This window comes from Castor canadensis, chromosome X (genome assembly GCF_047511655.1).
Source record: "Castor canadensis chromosome X, mCasCan1.hap1v2, whole genome shotgun sequence".
NCBI classification, from domain to species: Eukaryota; Metazoa; Chordata; class Mammalia; order Rodentia; family Castoridae; genus Castor; species Castor canadensis.
In genome coordinates, this window is record NC_133405.1 from 100,977,054 (window position 1) to 101,003,457 (window position 26,404).

The 26,404-nt window shown below is 38.6% G+C and overlaps 1 long non-coding RNA gene across 13 annotated transcripts in view; it reads left to right on the forward strand.

Annotated features, from left to right (window-relative positions):
* Window positions 1–26,067, forward strand: part of LOC141419780 (uncharacterized) — an 89,311-nt gene extending 63,244 nt beyond the window's left edge. For 10 of the 13 annotated variants that reach the window (XR_012444503.1, XR_012444512.1, XR_012444501.1 and 7 more), the window contains one exon: window positions 1–26,067. This exon is cut by the window's left edge and continues 20,763 nt beyond it. This is a non-coding gene — a long non-coding RNA (uncharacterized lncRNA). The other 3 variants (XR_012444504.1, XR_012444510.1, XR_012444508.1) reach the window with 3 other exon arrangements.
* Window positions 26,068–26,404: the final 337 nt, after the last annotated feature.

Below are 26,404 nucleotides of genomic sequence, written 5' to 3' on the forward strand. Positions count from 1 at the left end.
AATAGATTAGAGGGAAGGTGGGTTTGCCCAGGCTGGAGGAGAAGTTACAGCATCTGTGATATTTCATGCATTCCAAGGCACCTCCTTGTCCATTCCCTGATATTTAACCATTTCTAAAATTGGGATGCATATTGGGATGGACAGGGCCTTTCAGTGTCATCTGCCATCTAAATATTGGTGTTGCCCAGGCATCCCCCCAACGTTGGCCCTAGGTATTCACATCACTAATAGTTTAATTGAGTTGCTTCTATTGTTGGTTCTCTGTATACCGAGTCATTTAATAAACTCTCAGTAAAAGTACTCTTAATGAAAATTTTATTGGCATGTTATTTTGTATACAGAAAGGCGTACAGCAGGGCTTGAATTTAGTATTAGGGATGTGAATGTTCACTGTTGGGAATGACTGAAATTTCACCTTTCAAAGCAACAACTAGGAAGACAGAGGAAGTTGAAGCCATGTGATGTTTTGTTACCACATTACATGCGGAAGGACTGATCATATGACCAACTGTACAATGAATTCAGGCAGAAGAAATTACCAAGCTCCCTAGAACAAAGCAATGAAAAACTAGTTTGACTGTCACCCAAGACTGTCTTTAAGGTGTTGTGTCATAATTAATTGGCAAAGGTTGTATCTTTCCTAATGGTACCTAAAATAATGGAGTGTTTTAAAGTCGATAGTGTTTCAGCTTAGATGCCTTTTCTAGATCTTAGTATCATAAGATTAATTTATACATCTTAATTTTGTCATTTCTTGTTATGAGTTTACGTTTTAGTTTCTAAGATAACACATGTTACTTTTCCATGTGAATTAAACAAGGAAAGGAGAGGCTTAGCCAGGCATTTGTGTTAGGCTTTCTTGGTTTCCCCATTGAATAGTTTTGCCTGGCATTAAGTAGAGAACTGGCAGCTTTGGGACTAATTATCCAGTAGTGAGATTTGACTTTTGTTTATTGTGGTTAGTTTGAGGATAACTTTTTCAGACAGATGCAGGTTTTGCTTTTCAATTTTTTTTCTTCTGAAATAATTATAGGCTCCCAAGAAGCTTTGCAAAGAGATCTCAAGTGTCCATTACCCAGTTTCTTCCCATGGGGACATCTCACAGACCATAATGCAGCTGTGGTTGTTAACAGATTATCTTGTTCTCTTCCAATGACCTGTTGGGGTAGGAATAGAGAGAAAAGAAAAGGCATTTTCTCTCTATTCCTACCACCTTAGTTTAGGGGATTTCTTGTCATAGAATGTGAGACCAGCGGTGGGGTAGGGGGCTATAGAGGAATTCAAACATTGGTTGTCACAGCATTGAGTAAAGAACACTGCAGGTTAAAACATATTTGAGAATTTCTTTGTAGAGCTGGGCACAGTGGTGCATGAATGTAGTCCCAGCTACTCAGGAGGCTAATCACTTGAGCCCAGGAGTTTGAGGCCAGTTGGGGCAACTTAGCAATATCTTGTTTCAGAAATAAAAAGGGCTGGGGGTGTTGCTCAGTGGTAAAGTGCTTGCCTACCATGTGCAAGGCCCTGTGTTCAATCCCCAGTACCACAAAATAATTTCAAAAAAAAAAGAAAAAATTTGTGACCTGAACCTCCCCAACACAAGGACTCTTCGTTGACTTGTTTTTGTTTTAGCATAGCTTTCTTTTGAAGGAGTCATTTTAAGAGTGATTTTTAAAATGCTCTTAAGAAACTTGAAATAGGGCAGTGTGGAATTGTAAAATTACAGTTGGAGGGATCATAAGGTCAACCATTCACTGGATAGGGTGACTCCCCCCTTAAAATCTCTGCCTGATCCCTCATCTAGCACTTCTCAAGCCTCTCTGCTGCTTAGGGCCTCAGTCTGATTTCCATGCTTGGACTTTTCTGACGCACACATTAGGCGACACACAGGTACCTCAGTGCTTTTCCTTCCTCCTTTCAGGTCCTTTAATCCTGTGGTAGTTTCAGGCCCCGCCATCATCCTGCTTGCTGCCTCTCTGCAGGCTGCCATTTTTCATAGCTTGGCTGTCATTTTTCATAGCTTGGCTGCATCCTGGAGAGAGGATAATGATGGATCCAGGTAAATTATGGGGTGAGTTGAAAGGTACATTACAGGAAAACTATGACAGCAGGTATTTGGTAGGTTCAAGGTTAGAAATGAAAGCTCATTATTAAAATTGAATTCTTCAAATGAGGTAATACCTTACTTTTCTTGTTCCTCTTTCCCATTTATATTATCCATTCCCTTTCCTTTGCCTTTTTGGACACTCTGTATTGTCTTCTATCCCTCAAAGCCAGACTTTAGGGTGTGGTCTGCATTATGAGAGACCCTGATGTGTATCTCCATAGTCCAAATCCACTGACTCTTTGTCACCTCCCAGCCAAGGACCTCCTCTACCTGCGCAACCACTGTCCTTGCTCAGATGCCTGGTGTCCAGGTTGTCTTAGGGGCTGGTTTTTATTATTAAGTGAGGACCGTCATGTTAGCATACTTAGTGACTGATTGTAAAGTCTTTAATTGGGAGTGAATTCAACTATATGTTGTAAGAACTTTTGTAAATGTCACAATGTACCCCAAGGACAACAATAATGAAAAAGAGTGAGAGAAAAAACAAAGTTTTTAATTCATTTCCACTTGTCTTCAATGATGCCTTTGAAACTTCTGATTCTCTTCACTTAAAATATTGGAATGGCAGCCCTTCACCCTTACCCCTCTACCCAGCCTCAAACATTTGTCATATTTGAGAACAGAAAACAACTCATGAAGACTGGACTGGAATTCTGAGACTTGATGAAATTTAATTTTCAGTGTCTTCCCTGCAATTACTATTTAGAACAATTTAAAAAAGGGAACAAGGGAACCAAACTCTGAATTTGAAATTTCCTTTGGCCTAAATCAGACACAAATCAGACTGTAATAAAATTGGACTTGAGAATATTGTTTCCACTACATAGAGAATACTGACTTAAAAAGAAGAAAGTCAGCTGGATGTGGTGCTCATACTTATAATCCCAGCTACTTGGGAGTTAGAGATTGGGAGGATCATGGTTTGAGGTTAACCCAAGCAAAAAGAGAGACCCTGTCTCAACAAAGAAGCTAGGCAGTAGTAGAAAACGGCTATAGTCACAGCTATGTGGGAGACCTGAGGTAGGAATCTGAGGCCACCCCTGGGCATAAAAAAGAGACTGTACCAGAAAAATAACTAAAGCAAAAAAGGGCTGGGGGTATGGCCCATGTGATAGAGTACCTGCTTAGTGAGCGCAAGGCCCTGCAAACCCCAGTACCACCGCCACCAAAAAAAAAAAAAAAAGAAAATCAAATACAACAAGATATTAATTTGGCTAAGATGGGGTGCAGACAACTTGAAGTCTGGGGGTAGAGATACCCAAGTTACCCAGTCTGAAAATAGATCTTGCCTATTTTATATGAACCCAATTAAAGATGTAAGATTTCCAAATGTTAATGTTATATGGGCAGATTAGGAGATATGTAAATTTGGGCAATGAAATTGTCATCTGCAAAGAGCAATTTCCCAATTGAGAGATACCTATAAACTGAGAAATTTCAAAATCTTAGCTTATTTAGAGTAAATTATTTGAAATAATTTATGTGGGGATCCTAGTAAAGGTACAGCACAAAATTAATGTCCTACAAATAGAAATTAACTTTGGAAAACCTGAATAGTGACACTATTTTCTTTGAGCTCCTGCATGTAAGTGATTCTACCTATAGAATATCTATAACGACACTAAAAAGATAAAAAAGCAAAAAATGTCACAGTGTCAGTGGAATTCAAAATATGCCTTCTTAGGCTGGGAATGGATCTGAGTGACACAGCACTTGTCCAGCACATGCAAGGCCCTGGATTCCATCCCCAGCACTACCATGTCCCCTCCAAAAAAAGAAAATGTCTTAATATAAAACTTGGCTTTTTGAACTTTTCCCCTTTTTTAGCTAGCCAGGTTTTGGTTGGTTGGTTTTTTTTTTTTTCCCAAATGGTATCTGTATATAAAGTCAAGCTGCCTGGTTTTTTTGGGGGGTATGTTTTGATCCATACTACTCCTAGTAAATTCCTAAATTTATGAAGAGTCACTATTTGAGCCTATGCCTATCATGATCCCTTTATTCTCACCACAAACTGTTAGGACAGGAATGCCCACTTTTCCCCCTGAGGGTTCATTGTTGGATGCAGCATTCCCATTGAAATGCTTTTGAGAGGTGAAACTCATTTTTCTGAACAGTTTTTTTCATGAATCTAGTATTTTGCTTGCATTGCTTTTGGGTAGATAATATATAACTTGGTTTCTACCTGGTATTACTCTCATTGTTTTCCTACTTATCTCCAAGGGCCAAAGATTATTGCCCAGAAGCTCCGAAATAATTCCTGCTTCAGAAATTCACATGTAAAAGGAAATTTTTAAAGGGAAGAGGGTGATAATTGAGTTTAAACTCCAGGAATTTTTGTCAAGGATTATATCGATTAATAAATGCTCTCTGGCAGACTTGTGAGAGAAAGCAGTGATTGTAATTAATTTTTAGTGAATGCCGCATATTTGATAATTGCTCTGATTCACACTATTATTATATTCTCCTTCCTTCACCCACAGCAAAACAAGCTTAATTTGATTCATACCCTTAGGAAGAAAAAAAAAAGCCTAAGATTACTCACATGGCTGTGATTCAGCTCTTGGCTCCCTCCTCCTCCTCCTCCTCCTCCTCTTCCTCCTCTTCCTCCTCCTCTTCTTCCTCCTTCCTTTCTCCCACCCTGCCCACTCCCATATTCACTCCCACCCAGTGGTGTTGCCATCAAAAAACTGAGTCAGTTCGTTCTTTAAAATGGGTGGGGAAAGAAGACAACTAATAAAAACTTTGTAAGTGAAGGATACGGCTTAGATCTGAAAGCATTGCAAGACAGGCAAGGAAGACAGGCAAGGCAGCTCACTTATATAACATGAAAAGTTTGGAACAGAGGCCAGTCCTCATAAAGAAATGTTCCCAGCATCTTATATAAATCTAGATGTAGTTTGTGTGCCTGTCTGTAGAGGCGTTCACATAGTCGCGGAGGCAGGTTTCTATGAGAAAATTCTATCAAGAGTCTTATATAGACTACATACAAAGCTAACCTATTTTCAGAGTAGGTGGTACTTGGCTGTAATCCAGAAGTGAAGTTCTCCAAAGATGTTTTTGTTAATTTTAGAGACAGAGTCTTCTTATGTAGCCCGGGTCGAGGCTGGCCTCCAACTCATGATTCTCCTGCCTTAGCTTTCCAAGTGCTGGGATTACAGGTGCGCACCACCGTGCCCAGTTTCTCCAAATATTTTTGATTGCTATAAAACATAACTGATACTACCTTCAAATCAGCAGTGTGACTTGGAAACCTGGGACTATGTCGTGTCTCCCCCTTATCCCCCAGCAGAAAATTAATGTTGGAATGGTTGGACTGCTCATTCTTAGTGAGCTGATAGAAATAATGAACATTATTGAGGCAGCAATTTCTGATTCTTTCTCACATTTTCCCTCTTATTCCCATTTTCCAGATGAAGTAAAAGAGAAGGGAAATAATTCTTCTAGGTCCCCATAGTAGTCTCAGAGGCAGTATTGGAACCCATGTCTGTCTACACCTTGATCAGTCATTTAGGTTCTAGGAACCTGACACAATTGGATCATTTGGTATTTTAGAGATTGCCTGTGGAGAGGAAGCTCTATGCTGGATCTCTAACCCATCTTTAACTGAACTGTTGAATCAGGTCTGTGTGCATCCTTGAACCAAGCTCCCACACAGAGAATGAGCACTGAGCCTTCCCCCAACACTCATGTGGAATCATAACCACCCTCTCTCCATTTTTCTGGCTCCTCCCCACCCCCCAATTTGTTACCATCTGTCTCTGAAACATATTGCCTGGGTAAAGACAAGTTGGAGCAGTTGCTCGCCCTCAAAACACAGTGCTTCTCTTCTCCCCCAGAGCAGTGCTGAGCACCATATTTGAGGAGTTGCATATTTATAAAGCTTGCCTGCGCCTCAGCAATGTCTGGTTACTGTCCTTTTTATCATTTTTCAAATATGTTATAGGCTGACTGGAAACGATTAGCGTTTGTTACCCAAGGGTTTGTAAGATGCTTGAATGGCATCATATAGTTTTCAGATGGAAATTTGTGCTGTTTGCTCCTTTAGGAAGTGAAATTTCTTAATGAAAGACAGTGTAGAGGAAAATGTATTCTGAGGTCCCAACCCAATTCCCAGGGCTCTCCTTAGGAAAAATGTGCTGGGGTTTTATGTCAGGACCTTGCAGAGAAAAGAAACAATGGACCCCAGGTACTTTTTTTCTGGTTGTGTACCCCACTCCTCATGTCTATGATTGGGGGGGTCCATATGGGTCTCACTGGCAGTGCTCTGCCCCCAACAGGACTATAATGTTCCTCCCAGTCTCTGACCTAATCACCTTCTTTCCTGGTTAATGACAATTCCAATGTCTTGACCCATCTGTCTGAGACATTGGACCCAGTGGGAGTTGTTCAGTGTCCTCTCTGGCTGGGTCCTGCTCCATTCTGCACTGGCCTTAGTATACTCTAAAGTTGAGAGGGAAGAGCCCAAACAGATCTCAGATGTAAACCTGCAGGAGAATTTCAACCACTGGAACATTGGGAGGAAAATATGGATTGGCTAGGTGTTTTTTCATTGGTAAAGTAGTCACAATTTTTTCCCTCAAAAGTGGTGGAATTTTGATTTTCTTATTCAGAAATCTTATTTAGGTAATACTAAGACTGTGTCTGACTCCAGAATTATCTGTCAAGCACTATTCTCAGCCTTTACATGTCATAACTTTTTAATCCAGGGGCCGCAGGTAGGAATGGCAGAACTAGAATTCAAACCGCAGCAAGTTTGGCTCCAGAAGCCAGACTTTAAAAATATATTATAGGTCCTTTTAGATGTCAGAGTTTTAGTTGCTTGATTTTATTATCATTCTGTTTTTATAGCCTGCGTTTATTTCTATTGAAAGCCATAAAATTACAGATTTTATGTTCTCTGTGTGTCATAGGAAGGTAACTGTCTTTAAGCCAATAAAATTTTACTCAGAAAAAGCCAGTGGCTAGATTAATACATCCCTGTTGAAGTATGAATAAGTTTTAATAACTGGGTGAGAAATATGTGCACGTTGTTAAAATAGAAAGACTTCAAAAATGTAATTTGGAAATGCACTTCCAAATAGTTCTATGTAAATTCAGTTTCTGAAAACCAGTTCTATATGTAAATTTAATGTGTTTATTCCAGTAAAACCCTACAGGGACTCTTTGTGAAAAGTGAATAGTCAACTCCTGAATTAACTGTTTTGTAAGGTTTTAGTATGTATACCTTTTCTCTGCCTTCATCTCTGAGTTTGAGAATTCAATATTTGAGGATTTTCCTATGTTGTAAAGATAGAATGTATATTCTACATTGTAACAAAACCAGTTATCCATCAAGGCACAATCAACAATAAATGCCAAGCCTTGGTCAGAGCCAGTTGCTGACTTTGCTCAAGGTTAAAGGAAGTATGCTGAAAAGAGATAACTGTAGTTAAATTGCTCAGGCCGAGCCTTCCAGATTTTTCATGTGGGGAATTGCACTCTTATTATTGGATTCTTCCTGTGTGCATAATACCTGAGAACAATTTACCCCATGTAACACCACTCCTATCTTGATAGTAAACTTTTTTACTGAAGAGGAAGACTTTTAGGCCATGTCAATTTACTTAATTGGAATTTTCACAGAGGCCATTTGTTGATTTTCAAGTTTTTGTCTACAGCTTTTAGGCAGGTTGACACTAAAAGTCTCTAGAGATTTTTGTGTGTAATGTGCTTGTGTGTGAGTAGCCCAGGTTCAAGTGCAAATTGCAGTAAATGCAAAAGTGAAAACTGCGACATGGCTCTCATGTCCCTGACCACTTCCTGAAGAACCCGCCACGTGGGCCCCAGACTTGAGTCTCAAACTTAGGTGTTCAGGATAGATACTGTCTTATGTCCCCTATGGTAAGACATTAGGCAATCCTAAATGTGTAAAACCTGTTTACTGCTGTTAATGTGAACTCAAGTGTTTGGTTGGCTCAGTTGTAAAATTTCCAGTGCACAATTCTGAAATGTTACATATGAGGGAATGGGACCGTAGTCTTGCAGAAGCTTAAAGGATAATCGTGCAACTTTTTTTTGTTTATGTTGCCCAGTGCTTTGAAACTCATTCATACGTACCTTCTGATCCTTAAATGTACAAGTTATAGAAGAAAAACGTGAGCTTGTCAGATCAACTACAACCACCAGTCTAATAAAACTGAGTCACATCCAAATGGGCTGCTCTTACACTATCCTCCCATTCTAGGGAAAATGTGGCCGGGGGAGGCAATCTGAGTCATCACCTGGTTTGTGTGACATACGCTTCCTTCCATAAATTGGGAATGGCAAAGCAGCACAGTGTTCCAGACTTGCCTTGGAGAAGGAACTGCTGCAGCCTCACACGATCAAAATAGGACCTCTAGGTTGGAAGGATGAAGCTGAGCCCATGTTTTGACTTCAGATGTCAGGGGAGGGGGAGAAGGAACCTAGAGATCCAAACAAAGAACATTTTGTAAGTACTGTGTTTTGGAGGTCTGGGTATTCATGATTAAATTTTCTTCCTAGGACATAAGAGGTATTTAAGAGATAAATTGTGAGTGTTAAAATAAATTGGCAGCTAGTTGATGAAGTGAGCTTGTTTACTTAAGAATGTTCTTGATGTGGACAGTCAAATGATTTTGTGTGTGTGTGTGTGTGTGTGTGAGAGAGAGAGAGAGAGAGAGAGAGAGAGAGAGAGAGAGAGAGAGAGAAAGTATGATTTGGTAGTTACCATAAAAATTTGTCTTGATGATGTTTAATTTTGCCTAATTTACCCAGCTATTTTTAAAGAAATATGTTTCATTTAGGAACCACGAAAAGTGGCAAATTCAAATCTCCTTTAGGGGTATTTTGAGGGGATGGGAAGAGATTCTTATGTGCTTTGCCATTTTCCGACAGTGGCTTAGCTTTTTAAAATAAAATTTAGAATGTAAAATTGGGAAACTAGAAGAAGGGGAGTGAGGAGTAGATTTATAGCTGAAGTGGGTTTGTAAACTCAGGCTCTGCTTTGGGACTATTTTTTAAATAGGTGCCAGACATTCTTCCGATTTCTATCCTGGCTTGGTTGTGGCTCTTTCTCTGTCTGTGTGAAGCTAGGGTGTTCCTTGTTTTAAAGCTGGACTTGTCACAGCCGGGGCGTTTTCTGTTTCAGCTTAGGGCTTTTTTTTTTTTCTTTCTTTCTTTTTTTCCTGAATGAGTGTCCTTTGTGTAACCCCAGTAATTCAGAAATCCTGCAGTCATAGGGACTGCCCTGTCATGTGACTTAGGTACTAGGTGCTGGCTGCAATTGGTCAGCAGCTAATTGGCGGGTCCCTATAAGAAGTCCCGGTTAGGCATCTGTCCAGGCCTTAGCTGCTCCTCAACAGGGACGGGATGGGGGGGGGGTGGGTCTGTCCAGTGATTCAGCCACATGTGATAGATGACCAAGTGACTGCTTCCTTGGGGTCCTCACACCAGTGGAAGACACTCACTGATTGTGGCTGACTTGATCAAACTCTGGCTTCCTGAACTGGTAACTGTCACTTTAATATAGCTTACTGATTAAACTCAGAAAAATGCAGCTGAAAATCTTTGCCAGGAGCTTGTGTGGACTTACCCCTCTCCCCCTTGTTCTGATTCGTTTTGTCACAGGAATGAAATACAGATAACTCTTTAGAAAACTTTTGTAGGAAAAGCGCCTTGTGTGATCTGGAACAAAGACGTTTTATAATCAGATTTTTCAAGCTGCGAAGAGGGAGTTTTAGCGAACGGAAGCAGCAGCATTGTGTCACCAGGAAACACTGCTTTATCCAGAATTGGTAAGTGAAAAGTGGCATTGCTCCCTAATAGATATCATATGGTGTGTGTGTGTGAATTGCAAAATTGTTCACAGACCCCTAACAACTATGTAGACCAGAGAACACATAAAACAGCAAGGAATTCTGAAAAGGAGTGGCCCAGTAGTATAGCATGGTGGCTGAGAAACCAGGTAATGAACAAAAATTGATCTTTGTGTTACCAGTTTAGCTAAACACACGTAATACAAGTAGATCTTACTTTCTAAACGTTGTTGGGGGTAGGGGGAGCATAAAAATCAAAATGGGCTGTTTGGTGGAGTTGTGCCATTAACTTGCCATGGATATAGATTTGCATTTAGTCTAAATAGCATGTACAAAATTTGAAGGCATGCTTTCAGAATTAGTCGGCTTTCTCTCTTTGCCTCCCTCTATTCCGGATGTCAAGAATTTATGTGATTAGAATTTCACAGAATGAAAGTTGAATTAAGTAATACATGGGAAACATCTTTTCCTGACTGTAAAGGGCAGAATATGATAGTGATTTTTTTTGCATGTGTGTGTCATGGATTTTAAGATTGTTCTATTTTATTATATTATAAAGCAAATGGTTATTTTTATATGGTCCATTCCATTTTGGGAGATCCTGATTAGCAGTTCTTACTGGTTTCATGTGTCTGTCCCTCTTTTTCTGAAACCTTAAATTCAGTTTTCTAATTTTGAATCTGAGCTGCTCCCATGTTTAAGGTTTCCAGAAAAATGCAATAAAGCTTTGAATACCTGGTTTTATGTTCTTTTTCATGAATTGTAAAGTAACACAATTTTATATTAGTCATGGATGTCTGATACCATAAGAATGATTTTGCCCAAAAGGTTAAATAAGAAAAGAGTATTGGAATGGGAGATTGCTACCTGATTTTACCAGTTCCTTATTGGTCAATAGAAGTAATCATGTGATTTCTGCTTATAGAATTAGATGGAAAAATAATTTGTCTTTAACTTCCAGCAATTTTGTGGGCAATTTGGGCAGTCTTCATTTATGAATGTGAATATATAATGAACGCTTATTAACAGAATTATGTTTTGGATCATATAGGATGTAATATTATTTCTTTTTAAGTACTTTAAACCAAATTAAAAGTTGAATCTACATTTCCGACTTTTGGTTCTCATTCTGTTGCTTTTGGAATCTTAAAATCATTAATTTGAAAAGGAAAAAATATACAATCAAACAGGAAAACAGTGTTGCAGTTTCTTTCTGTTGGCAATAGAGTGGGGTGAAAGCTGGGGGGAGGAAGTCAAGTCTAGTGGATCTATTAATTGGTTTTCTTCCCCCCCTTTTAATACTGAGGGTTTTAAAGACCAGTTTTCTTAGACTAATAGCTGTCAAGACTTATGTTTAAGTATTTATTTTCAAAGCAAAAGATAAAAAGACCAGAGAAGCATGACTGTGAAGGGCAGGACTACCAATAAACCAGGAAATTAGTGATGCAAATTTGTGAGTATCACAAGTCATTTAGCTCGATTAAGGTGTCCCCCCACTCAAGCCCATGAATTTATAGGTTTTCAAGTCTTGAAGACCGAAAAATGGTGATGAAGCATGAAGCATGAAGGTGTTTCCAGATAATTTATATCCTACTGCTAGCATGTGTTCAGTGACTAACAATTATTTTGAGCTCTATATTTCATGTAAATACTTGGGTGAAACATGGTGTTTTAATAATTTGACTAAATACTGCTATGCTTGATAGAATTAAAAAACCTCTAGATAATTTTCATACATTTAGAAACCATCGTTTTCAGTGATAAGAAATGTAATGGAAGTACAGTTGGAACAGTAAATGCTAAAAAGTATAAGCCAGAAGAATTACTTGAGTTTCATGTTTTTAATTCTATTTGCCATGCTCTGTTCTCAATTTATTAATTTTTAAATGTACATCTAAAATGAATGACATAGCATTGCCCTGAATTCTCCCTGGGGGGGTCACTGAAAATATTAGCATTTTTGGTATACTCTGTAAAAAGATATTAATGACATGCATTTATCTTTGTGAATATGTAAAGCAGCAAACTGAAGGGAATAGGGTCAAGAGACAGACCTCCAAATAATATATCTCTAATAGTTTTTGATAATTGTTAGGAATAGAAACACTTCCTGTGGGCTTCTTTTCTTCAGTTTTTGGTGTGGTACACACTTTCACCCAATTCAGTTATTCTTTTGGGACTATGTCTATGTATGTGTGCATATATTTGATTGGAAGGGGTGCTTTAATCGCTAGCGAAACAAGTGGCTGTTTGTTAGAACCCAGATAAGCCTTACAGTGTTGTTCCTATGACAACTGAGTGGTTGGGTGTTGAAATGTAGCTTTAAGTTCTCGGTTTGGAAATGTCATTCAGACCTCCCACTACAGTCTCATTGAGTAGGAGGATAATGAGAAGGGGAAAAACCATGAAGCAACATAAGTATCTCCATTCGTTTCATATCTTCCTGACTTTGCCTTTGTGTACAGGATCGCCATGGGAGTGGTAAACATAGGTCTTGATCAAAGCAATACTTCAGGGTAAAATCAATGGAAAGGGGTCAGAAAAGTTGGAGAAGATAAATAACATAAGGGGCTAATAAAGAGGTGGAGAAGTCAGCCTCCCTGGGTTTGTGCAAATCCTTTATCTAGTACTGACCAGCAGTGAGAACATCTTGAACCAGTTACTGCATATCTCTTCAATAGTTCTTTAAAATGCAATGTGGAGAAAATTCCTTTGGTAGCAGCAGGATGGTTTACCACTTTTGCACAGCATTTATTCATCTCCCCTAGGCTGACTACTGAGGGTACTGTGTTTTTGCAAGACATGTGTTTTTAAACCAATCCTTTGTTTATCATTTAATAGCCTTTGTCCTCTTTTTTTTTTTTTTTGTTGTGGCAAAGACAAGGTTATACTACTAAATAGTGAGAAAGCTTAAGTTTATATTCAAAAGTTACTTTGAAGAAATCCTTAAAGATTCTTTGAGACCTGTTTGTAAGAATTAACTGATTGAATGAGGATCTATGAAATAGTGTATTAGAGGGGAAGGATTCGTTAGACTAATAAGTAGCATAGGTTAATTATGCAGTTGTGGATTTTCCATGCCTGAATGGCTTCCTATTTTTTGCTCCTAAGTGGTTTTGACTATTTATTTTGTAACCAGTACCTTCAGAAAGTCAGCAAGGAAAAGATTTTATGGGGTTTGCCCCTTAATACATACAGGTATGCCATTTCTTGTGAAATCCAGAAAGTCCTGAAAAATCAAAATTTTTTCATATAACAAATTGATAGCAAATCTGACCTGAATTTATGTAAGGCTAGTTGTAGTCTTTATTTACCTCCTAAGTATGAGTCTTTATATGTTTTATCATAGAAATATTGTGTTTGATTATGGAGTACTGTACTAAACCTCCCTGGAGTTACATATGTATAATAGAAAGAGTGAGACTGGTCACCCTCTTATCTCTATAAAATTAATAATCTTAATTATCATCATCTGAGCGTCAGATAAGGGTTTGTGGCCCTCCAATTAGTAACATACATTGTGAGTTCATATTATATGCCAGGCATTGTTCTAAATGTGTTATTGGCATCTAGAACAGTGCCCGACACATAGTAGGTCCTCAGTAGATACGTTTTGGTATAAAATGCTTTCCATGTATTAACTTATTTATGAAAAAACCTGTATATGGCCAATATGATTATTATTCCCATTTTACATAGAGAATCTAATGCACGGAGAGGTGAAACAAATTGCCCAAAATGACAGTGGAAGGAATGAAGCCAAGATCGGAAAGCCAGCAGTCTGGCTGCAGTCTCCCCTTAATGAGTCCAATTCAGATAAGCACAAGACACTGAACTCCTGACTGAATCAGAAGGGTGTTTCAGCTAGTTCCTTTTTCTGGTCACCCTGTGCATGGTGTCATCAGAAACTGATTATCTCACCACAGTGGTCATTACCAGAGCCCTGCATTTTCTTGCTTACAACAGGTCCTCCTAAGTGGGATTATGGATCTTCCGGGGATTTGACCTCCACCAGTGAATCAGCCTAACTTATTGAACCTTGAAAAATTAAGACATAGCCAGTAACTCTTTCCTTAACTTCAGGGGAATTTTCTTGCATAGTTAGAAGACGTCTTTTCATAGACATTTTCTGGGTCCTTTCCACAGCAAGAGGTCTGAGCTTTCAAGGTGCAGCAGATTACCTTGGAGGGGGTGACTCTGGTGTGGGAGTCACACTGTGGCATAGCATGGGCCCTTGGGAGAAATCAGGCAGTTCACTGAAATTGAGCTGTATGACTGAATCCATGAAACGACATTTTTAATTGTAGTTCTCAAAAAAGCATATATATGTTTCTAGGGATTAAAAAAGTTCATTCCAAACCAATGGCAGCCTCCCCATTTTACTCCCTCCTTCCCTGGTTAATTTTTCTAAGCACTTGTTTCTTTCTGACATAACTGTATATTTTGCTTATTTATTTGTTTGACATTTTAGATAAATACTACTAGTATTGTTATGTTTGAACAAGTTTAAAGGTTCTAGATTCAATTCTTCCTGTCAATTTCAGACTGCTGTAAGTAAAGAAAACTTCCCACTGGATTTTTCTTATTATTAGTTATTATTTTTCTATTCATAGCTATAGGAACTTTTCTCTCAAACTTCTGACTGTATAGTCAGAATTTAGAGAATGGAAGTCTTCATTCAGGGGTGGAAACTGAGCCAGATTTGAATATAATTATAGAAATGGGAAGAACTGGTGTTTTATTGACATTAGGAAGATTTTAAATTAGTAAGGAGTACATGCAAAGTCACAACTTAAATTTTATGAACTACCTTCAATTTATATAGAACTGGGCAACTGTATTTGACCATCTGTTTCAGCTAAAACATTTTAAAACCACCTACTTACTACCCCTTTTTCTTTGAAAAGTAAAAAAAAATGTCCATATAAAACAAAGCTCTACATATTATATAAAGAATGTGATTTAATCTTGGCATCTCTGGCTCAAGTTCTCGAAATTCTCAACTGTAACCTATTATCTTTCACTGCTATATTTATTCTAATTTATACATTCCAAAGTATTTAGGCTAATCTAAAACATAAAGCATAACATGCACACACATATTATTAACTGTAAACTATGTGGCTATGTAAATACATCATTATGGTTCATTTACTTTTAATTTTTTAAAGGAACAGAATAGATGGATATAAAAGTTGAATTTCATATACTTTTGTAAGTCTGTATAATGATTGAGTTGTTTTCCTTAGCTGTAGTAAATAGCAAAGTATTTCACTTCTAAATCACTTTCTTTTAAATGTTTAATCTAGTAAAATGGCAACTTGCTTTTAAAAGCAGTGTAAGTAGTTATTCTAAGATACAGCATGAAGTCAATGATGATGAAGGGCAAGCAAGCTAAGGTTTTATTTCCAGGATCCCCCGCCTTTTCTGCTGTGGAAAAGTTTAATTGCCCTGAAGTGTCTGTTCTGCTGAAAGTTTCCTGTCAGTAGTGTTACTGGAGTTTTTCTGCCTTTCTTAAAAAGAGATATATAAAAATTTTTTTTCAGTATTGGGGTTTGAACTCAGGACCTTGTGCCTCACTCTAACACTTGAGCCATACCCCAGGCCGAGATATATAAAATACTTTTAAAATGAAAATTCACTGGTTCTCTTTCACAGTCAGTATGTGATATATATGAGACTAGCGTTTTTAAAATTGAAAAATGTAATGAATTTGTACAGGTCTAGTAAAGCTTGGCAGAGAAAATACCTAGTATTGATTACCTGGGGGGAAAATCTCCAAACCTCTAGGCAAGTTCTGTTTAGCATCAAGGTTACAACACTGGTTCTCCTGGACCCATGGAGTTGCCTGTTTGCAGCTTCTGGTAGAATAATGCTTTTAGTTCACTTTACCTAATGCTAGAGTCCATTTGTTTCCCCAAGTCCCAGAGACAGGAGTATCAGAATGAGTGTCTGGGGTAGTTGCGTGAGATCACACATGTGAAGCATGTGAGCAGTAGTGCTTAACCCACTTGTGTTCCTTTCACGAATCCTTTCAGTTTATTCCCAAGGCTGTGGGTCCATGCCAAGTTATATGACCAGCAACAGTGATGGTGGCTGCCATTTATCCTACACTTGCTGTGTGCTTGGGTAGATAATGTAAATACCCTACCTGCGTTGACCCATTTAATCCTCATGACAACCTGTTGGTACAGTCACCATGACCACTTCATAGAAGAGGATACTGAGGCACAAAGAGGCAAAAGAAATTAGGGTCACTGATCTATTGTGGAAACAGAATCTGAATTTAAGTAGGCTGTTGCCAGTTCAGATGATAAGTACTTTGGGCAGAAAAGCAGAATAAAAGTTGACTGAACCTGAAACTCTCAGTAATGGTCTTCTCATTTCTATTCTATAAAGTGTCACATCTTCCAGGCCTGGTCCTCTCGGTACTGAGATGCAAAATTGACTTTTTCTGCTTCTTATTTCACATATCAATGGGAGCGGTCTTAGTCATTTGTGTTTTATGAGTTTTAATTATGCCACTGAAGTCCAGGAGGGGAATTCCTTATTTTCAGTTGATCTCATATACTAACAGATTTACTCATGTAACTTCCCCTATAATTTTCCTCTAATGTTTTCACTTGAAAATGAGGGTGTAAGGGAGAAGTATGTGAGCCTTCAGGATGCATTTTCAGCAACATTTCTGGAGATTCTTCTCTGTGATAGAGTTAATTCGAAGAAAGGTAAAATGAGAAAATCTGCTTTTACTAATATTTTCTTCTTTATCTCCATCTACTTCTGGAGGCACTCTGCAAGAGCAAAGCTTCTAAGTAAAGAATTAGAAGAAGCCGCCAAAACTTGTGTTGATGCACATCAAAACTTGTGTTTGGGTAAGGAGTTCATTTTCAGACTATGGGCACATTAACAACTTCCTCGTATTTCAAATGAAGGTCAAGAATTGGACTGAAAAGGCAAGGGCAGGCTACCCTAGGCCATGGGTTCATAGTGCTTAGAAGTGTGCAAAACTTTTCCCTGGGTTGGATTGAACCTGACCCTAGGAAGATAATACTACTTTAGACCTGCCTTCATTTATTTGTAAATTCATTCATTTATCTATATTTTCATAATAACTAATTCACCACCTACCTACAGACAAGTGAAAGAAAGGAGGTCCATTGGGAGAGGGAAAAGGATGAGTAGCTATAAACTCTCAATGAGGTTCCTTTTACCTCAGTAACTGTGCCTTTTACTTGATCATATACTATTGTTGAGGTAGTGTACATTTTACAGTCTTTAAGCATCTTCCTTTGGCAGCCAGATTCCTTTCTTAAAATGTTTTGTGAGGAGAAAACAATGCAAAGAAATGCTCCTTCTTCCTTTCTTTCCTAAGATGTTAAGAAGGGCTAATGTGTGTCAGTAAATATGATTGGGGAATTCCTGAACTTTCAAATCATTTCCCTAAAGGAAATCAAGAGAAAGATGCCTGTATGAGATTATCTTGGAAAGTAATTTTAAAATAGAGTTTAAACTAAGTTGAAGGTAAGAACTCTTATTCTGATTCCACTCAAATTTATTACAAGTTTTGAAAATATCTCTAAAATGTGAAAAATGGGGAATAGTTTCCCTTTTGGGGGAAATGGAGAGGCTTTATACTACAACCACTTCAAACAGTGTTGTCACCATATGTAGTTGGGAACACTCTTCCCAAAGATGGAGTTGTTACCTTATTCATAGCTCAGTAGTGAGCTAAAACTTGATGTCATTTCCCATAGTTTTTGAAAACTGTGCAACCATTGAATTGTTTTAAATGGCATAGACTTCATCTATATGGTTTGACTCCAGAAACAAAGGCTGTGAAAATGTTATGTCTTCCAGCCTTAAATGTGAACTCTCCAAACGAGTGGGCATATATGGCCCAGAGGAAGAAAATCCTATGTACATTTAAAAGCAAACAAAATCACACATACTCTAAAAGTCCTCAATAGTTGTTCTTGTCTCTGAGCAAGATCAAATAAGGACTGTTTGGAACAAGTTTGATTGGTAAAGACAGTCAATTTCTACTTTTCTTCCTATTGGGTTTGATACCTGCAGTTCAACAAAAGGAACCCCCCCTCCTTATTTTTCTACTTAATGTGACAGGAAGATTATTCTTTTGTCACCCATGCAAGATTTCTCTTAATGCTGGGAAAGTGAGTTGTTTTCCTACAGCTCCTGTCCACTTGGCCCTTAAAGCACATGGAATCTTGCTAAGGTGTTAACAAAAATTGTCTTAGCTGCCAACTGGACTTCCTAAGTTTGTAGAGGAACAATGGATAAGGATGCCACGTGGAGAAATGTTTGCTTCACAGTGTTCTGGGCCTGTAAATATAGCAGTGAACGAAGTCCCTGCTCATATGGAAGGGGTAAACAAATATGTGTGTGCTAGTGTTAGTAAATGCTATGGAGAAGAACAAAACCAGCTTGGACACAGGGAGTTCCAAGGAGTCAGTATGGAGCTGCTTTATCCAGGGCTGGCAGGAAGGCCCCTGTGATGTCATAACATTTGCTTAGACACTCATGGAAAGTGAGGAGCCAGCCATGGGAGTACCTGGAGGAAGAGGATTCCAGGCAGAGAAAATAAACAGAGGTGGGAGCAAGTTTGGTATGTTCAAGAAACACGTCATACCAGATCATGTAGGATTCCATTGGCTATAGTAAGAATCTGCTGGAAGGTAGGAGGTAAAAATTACAAGGCAGGGGCAGGGGTATTAAGGGTATAGGTGAGATTCATGTAAGGGCCTAGAGAGTTGAGCCCTTCGTGCCTCATAACCAGAAGGCATACAAATTTTGTAGAGTTTTTTTTTTTTTGGTACAGTGCTACTTGTGTAATTTAAATTATAATGATATGAGACCTTGGTAAAGACAGATAAAGTTGAACTATTTGAAACACAGATGCAGCTAAGGAGCTCCAAGTGGATAATTCTTCCTATCATGGCTACTAAGAGATGTGAGGTACCCAAGAATCTAGTAGTGGACTGTTTGGATTTGACTTGATTTCTCAAAAACTCATCTTCCACAGAGCAATCTTTGCTCATTTCATACTTAGTAATAAGCTGTTTAAAAATTAGAGCTGCTTGAATTTTAAGTTATTCTATGTTAAAATGTAGTTTTTGTAATCTTCAGTTTAATATTCAATTGAGAAGTTTCCTCTAATTCTGTAGGAAATTTTACTGTGTTATACAAGTCAGAAAGTTGTGTTACATAGTGCTCATTTTACAATTGGGGGCAGAAAGGTGGAATTGTATGTACTTTTTCTCTTTTAAGTTTGTGTTGAGGACATATTTGTAATTTCTTTAAATGTGCAGTTGATTGCCATAAAGGGATTCAAGTTCCTTGTCATTCTCTTGTCTTAATAATTAGATACTAAAAGTCCCTACTTTTTGTGTAAGGGACAGGTTGTTTTTTTTTTCTTCAATTTCTATCATCTAGGAGTTTACATGACATGAGTGAGAATAGACATAAAATACTTATTATGTGACCATGTGACCAGACCTGACAACATATGAGGCTTAGCAGGAGCTTGATGGCTCTTTGTAGGTCTTGTCTGGGTTTGTCATACTTCACACCACTTGAGCCTTTTACTTCTTCCATCTAGCTTGACTTTCTACTAGTTAGTGGTACATGGAAGTTAACCCTCATATTCTTTTTAGCTGGGGACCCACCTGCAGAACGAATTACTGGTTTTGTCATTTATAGTTTAGTTCAACTGGACCGGATTTCCTCACAGCCTCTGGCTGAAACTGACTGACTGAATCAGTTTCACTTGTGGGGAGGAGAAATGAGTACTTGGGAACAGAAGTGTGGTGGGGAGGAGGGCTGAGTTTGGCCTGAGGCAGGAACTCTGTTGAAAGAGTGTGGTCCTCTGTGTTGGGACTATTAGGAAATTTACTCCTTGGATGAGCTGCATTGGAAGCTGAGGAAGATATAGAAATAAACAAGGGAGGATGTAGGGGGGGCCTATAATTATCAATAAATCTCTGGTCCTAAGCCTAGATGTCAACCTTTAGTACTAGACTTGCTGCCGCATCCCTGACTATGTCGTATGAGACAAGGTCAGGCTTATGACTTACTGAACATAACCTTTGCCTAGGAGCCAGGGAGGACAAAGAATTCAGGAATTACCTTTTTATTGTTTATTTATTCATTTATTCATATGCACATACATTGTTTGGGCCATCTCTCCCCACCACCCCCAACTTCCAGGCAGAACTGGGAATTACCTTTTAAGGCACCATGTAATGTAAATTCATCTCCCTCTCCTAAATCTATTTTCTAAGTGTAATATTGAGGTAGGCATTAAGATTTCTTTCCCAGTAGCTTCTGTCTTGCCTGAGGGCATTATGTGTATTACCCATGAAGTAGTGTGTTCTCTTTGACCCTTCCTCTAAGGTGGGTCAGTCTTGGTCTACCAGAGTTTGAGCCATTTTGCCTCCTATGCCTGGGGACTTCCCCTCCCCTCCCCCCATATAAATGTAGACAATTTGCTGCCTGTGTTCTGAAACCTTGCTATTTCTGCCTTTGACTGGAGTCTCTTCTGAAACGATTGTGTGGTGGCTGGGCACTGCAAAATGAGTCAGTTCCTGCAGTTCGGTTACAAGTTCTCAAAAAGTATTTCAGAATGTGGATGTGGTCAGCAGAGTCATTTTCCAGGCATCTAAAAGGAAACCCACATCAACTGTAACAATTGAGCTGCGAACTGATGGTGCTATACAACAGAACCAGGCCTGCTTTTCCTCAAAGCAAAGATGGGAGCTGTGCTCCAATCTAACCTTCTCTATACATCCCAAAGGGGAATTCAGCTTCATGTTTGCACATCACGTTTTATCTGCTACTGTTTGCACAAACAACATGGTAGAGTTTTGACCTTCATCATTTTTGAATGTGGGCCCAAGTTTGACATAAGAAATTATTTTTGTAAAATGGAATCTGTAGGACTAGAGTATAATTAGTAGGAGGTATGGAATGTGGCTTAGGGGTAGAAACTTTGCTAACTTAACTAATACACTAAGGAATAACCAAGGTAGTGGTTCATGTACTTAACAAAGCACATGGACATGGATTACTGATTAAGTTCTGACTGTATGTAGACTTAGCAGTAATATTGATGTAAATAATTAAGTCCTTTTCATGCTTTAAAAAGAGATTCAAGCTGTAACATTTAGAGAATAATTATAGCATTGGTTTTAGAAAATAATCTGGGACTTTTTTTAATCTTCATGGATACTGTGAGTTACATAAAGCTTTGATTGAGTTCGTAGTTACCATTTTGGCACCACTCATTGAGCCTTGAATTTTCAATAATAAGACAAACAGCAAAGTTAAAAAGTGGACAAAGGATCTGAACAGATGCTTCACCAAAGAAGATAGACAAATGACAGATAATTACATGAAAAAGTATTCAACATCGTTAGTCCTTAGAGAAATAACAAATCAAAACAATGAGAGAGACTACATACCTATTTGAATGACTGACATTAAAAAGGCTGACTACATCAAGTGTTGGCTGAGAATGTAGAGAACAAGAAGTGTAAAATGATACAAACATTTGAAAGACAAAGTTGGCGGTTTCTTCAAATGCTGAACATAACTTACCTTGTGATTCAGATGTCCCACTTCACAGAGATGGTTAGAGCAGTTTTATTCTTTATGGCTAAGAAGTGGAAATAATCCTAAATATCCAATAGCAGGTAAATGGATAGGATATGTAAATTTTAATGAATCCACATGATGGATACTACTCAATGATGAAAATCAATGAACTATTGCTGTCTTCAATAACATGAGTGATTCCTACCTATGAGAACACATACTGTATGATTCCATTTGCATAAAATTTTAGAAAACACAAAGAAATCTGTAATGACAGAAAGCAGATTAGTGGTTGTCTGGGGAGGGAGATGTAGAGATGGTAACGGAGAGATTACAAAGAGGCACAAAGAAACTTTGGGGTTGCTGGATAATTTTACTTTCTGCGTTATTGTGATAGTTTCACAAATGTATGTGTGTGTCAAAAGTTACCAGATCATATACTTTCTTTTTTTTCTCCTTTTATTTTATCATTTTTACATTTACTTACATGGGTATATGTTGTTTAGGCCACTTCTCCCCACCACCCCCACTTCCAGGCAGAACCTGTTCCACCCTCTTCTCCAGTTTTATTGAAGAGAAAACATAAGAGATAATAAGACAGACATATCGTTTTTGCTGGTTTGGGATAAAGATAGATATACAGAGAGATTCCTAGCATTGCTTGCATGCACTTGTGCATTGCAACCCACATTGGTTCATCTCTACCAGACCTCTTTGCTACTTCCTGGTCCCCTTCCCATAGTGGCCTCTGCCAGTTTAAGATTACTGTACTCGCTCCTCTACAGTCAGCACATCAACCACATTCAAGTCTTAGGTTTCCTTCCCTTTCCCTATTTCTCCCATGCGTGTTCTTCCCTTAGTGTGTGACCCATGTCCAATAATATTACTGCATTTGTTTTGAGTCTATAATCTGCATATGAGGGAGATCATAAGTTTTTTGGCCTTCTGAGCCTGGCTAACTTCGCTTAAGATGATGTTCTCCAGTTCCATCCATTTACTTGCAAATGACAAAATTTCATTCTTCTTTGTGACTAAGTAAAATTCCATTGGGTATAAATACCACATTTTCTTGATCCATTTGTTGGTTAAGGATCATATACCTTCAATGTGTTTATTGTATGTTGGCTATTCCTCAAATTAAAAAAATAAAATAAACCATTGTAGTAGATGAGAGAGTATGAGTATGACAGGTGGTTTAATGATGCCCTTATTTGGCAAAATAAAAGTAAGCATTTCTTGGAGGAAAAAAACTAATGAGAGTTTTAATGGTTTACAGCTAGAAATGCAGAGCTTGAAACAGTGAACATAGTAAATATGATATTTTCAGCTTCTACTGTTTACAAGGCATTTAAACAAGTGGTTCAGGCAGTAACTTTTCTATCTCGATGGGGCTGACTGCCTGCCTGAGTGATAAGCATTTGCACTTACACACTGCTGTTGTCATACTCCTGTACAATGAACATCGGAAGCTGGCTTGAGATTGCAAAGTGAAGACCTGAAAACGCTCACTCTCAGGTTCTGCCCTTATTAGAAATAAAGCTCTTGTGTTTGCAGAGCATGTGAAATATTGTTGATTTAATTTTTCAGCTTTATTGAGATATAATTGAAAAATAAGAATTGTATATATTTATGGGATGTCTTGATATGTGTATGCATTGTGAAATGATTGCCGCAGCCAAGCTCATAGTATCCACGTCACTCCACAGTGTTATCAGTTGAAGATGTACTCAACAAATTTCAGGTATACAGTAGGTTTACAAGTATTACTAACTATAAAGTACTTGGATAAATCTAATGGTGTGCGATCCTCTTCATAGTCCTGTTAGAGGCAGGGAGACAGTAGTACTCTCATTTGCTTGAGGAGCAAACTGAGATCCAGAGAAGCCAAGCTGCTTGCCTGGACCACAGAGACCTCATGTCCCTTCATCTCAGGAGAAAGGTCACCATTTACCCTACTGCATTCATCTGCTTCCCCAAACTCATGTTATTGAGTCTTTGGCCAAGACTCTTGACTTCATCAGTTTGTCGGACTACCTTCAATTTGTATATATGGTATTCAAGGCAATGATCCCCTCACACTTAGTTTCCCTATCTGTAAACGGATAGTAACACAACCACCAGCTTTCCATGGTTGTTTTAAGCATCAAAAAGCCATGGAAAGTGAACAGCCCCATCAAGCATTGATGTTGACTGTGTGTGATCACGTACATTGAGCCTGGATTACTGATAGCATGGTACTTAGTGTGTGGCCCTATATACCCAACAGGGACACATGGGAGTTTAATTCTGTTAGTTGCCCTACACCTTCCTTCACAGCACAATAAATGAATTCAGTATGCTGGATTATTTTAAATTTTTCTTTAAAGGAGACTAAATAATCAGTAGTTGGTTCCCAGTGACTCACAAAATGAAGGCAAAGGCAGGTCTCATTGAGATTTCTTAGACTAGAAGATTGGCCCATGCCCGGCACTCCTCTTTCCTCTTTGATTGTATTGATAGTACAACTCTTCTCTTATTCTTGTCACTTTCAATGGCCTTCTCGCTTAGCTCTTCCTTTACATTCATGGTTTGGAGGCAGCTGCCTTTAGAGAATTCCTTAATCTTTACCCACCCAAACTTCTCCCTAGCTTATGTGATGAACTACATGGAGACCAGTTATAGCTTTCAGTACTCTAGGACAACATTTAACAAAACACATTTTCAAGAGGCAGGAAAAAGAGTTTGGTGATTATATAAGTTTAAGAAAAGCTGAGCCAAACAAAATCAAATAGGTTTTCTTTCCTACAGGATTTTTCAGTGCCCTTTATATTTGTAGTGAAGGTTTAAGAAGAGCATATCGTACATAGGCATTTCTCAGATTTAATAGGTTAAAAGAACAGTTTTTTGTGGAACATCTGCTGATTGAATGCTCCAAAAAACACACTTTGGGAAATGCTGTTTTGTAGCATATTGTTTGATATATTGGTAAAATGACAGTTTTCCTAAGAGCTTTCTATCTGTCCCCACTGGCACATCTAAAACAAAACATGACTTAAACAAAGTCATGTTTTCTTGACTGGATCTTGAAAGTTCCAGTTTCTAAACTTTTTATTCATGGTTTAGAAACCCATTCAGGTGTATTTTAGCCTTAAAAAATTAGTGGATGTAATAATACTGGAGCACAAAAAAGTAAGGTTTTGTTTGAAGGTAAAAGTCAAAGGAAACTTTGACTTTTTCATGTACCCTACAGCTCTCTCTTACCTATGTAGGGTTTACATTTATTACTAGTGATTTTTACTTCTCAGCGTGAAAAGAATGATCATATTAGGGATTTTTAAAAAAATTTTGTTCCTGAGACTACAGAGAGTTTGATAACCAGAATAAGACTTAGAGGAGAGATAATGTCAGAATGAATAGTGATTGTGAGAAATTTGAACAGTCTTGGTGCCATGATGTGCCAGCTGGGAATGGACAGCAGGAGAACAAACGTGAGGTTAGGGCCATTGAGCCAGATCAGGCTATTGCAGACAGACCTAGGTGAACTGGAATGCTTCCTGGCTTGCCACATCTACATAAAACATGTCGACAAGTCATAGGCTGGATGCTCCAGGAAGGTTCCTGGCCCTGAGGCTCAGTGTTCCAGTATTGCCATTTGAATTACATCTGGTGTGTTATCGTTAGAAGTTGAAGGTTATCCTTCATTTGTGAGCTCCTTACACCCTGCCATTTTTTCCAGATGAGAGGGTTTTGCTACTCCTCCCTTTTTGGTGGTGGTGGGGGAAGGCGCTACTAGAGATAGAACTCAGGGCCTTGCACATGCTAGGAAAGTGTGCTACACTGAGCTCTTATCCCCAGACATGCTATTCCCTTTTGACTGGGAATTCTAGCTAGTCCTTTCAGGGCGTACCTCTCCTGACCTCTTTCTCCTCTCATAGAAAGAGGAACCAGATTTTCCCTGTTACTTACCATCGATATAAACAGCAATTTTGTTTCTGTTATTTCCCCTTTCAACTGAGTGATGATGTTGGCCACTGCTGCTCCCCACTCCCTGCACAGGAAGAAAGACTTCCTTCCTTCATCTTTTGCCCTTGCCCAGGCCTATGAATAATCTTCCCTTTCTTGTGGATTCTGGACTTTCACCTTTTATAACATTTTTTTTACTCCCTTTTCCCTCTCAATCTTCTGTTTTTCTCTATTTGATAAACTTTGTTTTCTATGTAGATAACAGTTGCCACCCATGAAGCTGTTGCCCCATTGAGGAGTGCCCAGGTGTTCTGGATGGGTGTTGGGCTTCTCTTACAGCCCTTTCTGCTTTGGCTGCAGTAACTAACATCTCTTATCCCTATTCTTTGTTACTTATAGTGGCCTTCCCGCTTCAGTATCCCTCTTCATTTTTATATTATAGACTACAAGGGCATACCCTTATAGACCATCTTCAACTGTAAGCTGAGTTCTTGATCTTTTGATATTTTCCTTTGTTATGTTTTTTTTTAATTTTTATTTTATTCATGTGTGCATAAAATGTTTGGGTCATTTCTCCCCCATTACCTCCCCTCTCTTACCCCCCCACCCCCTCCTTCTTGCCCCCCACCCCCTTGATACCCGGCAGAAACTATTTTGCCCCTATCTCTAATTTTGTTGAAGAGAGAGTATAAGCAATAATAGGAAGGACCAAGGGTTTTTGCTAGTTGAGATAAGGATAGCTATACAGGGAGTTGACTCGCATTGATTTCCTGTGCATGTGTGTTACCTTCTAAGTTAATTCTTGAACTAACCTTTTCTCTAGTTCCTGGTCCCCTTCTCCTATTGGCCTCAGTTGCTTTAAAGTATCTGCTTTAGTTTCTCTGCGTTGAGGGCAACAAATGCTATCTAGCTTTTTAGGTGTCTTACCTATCCT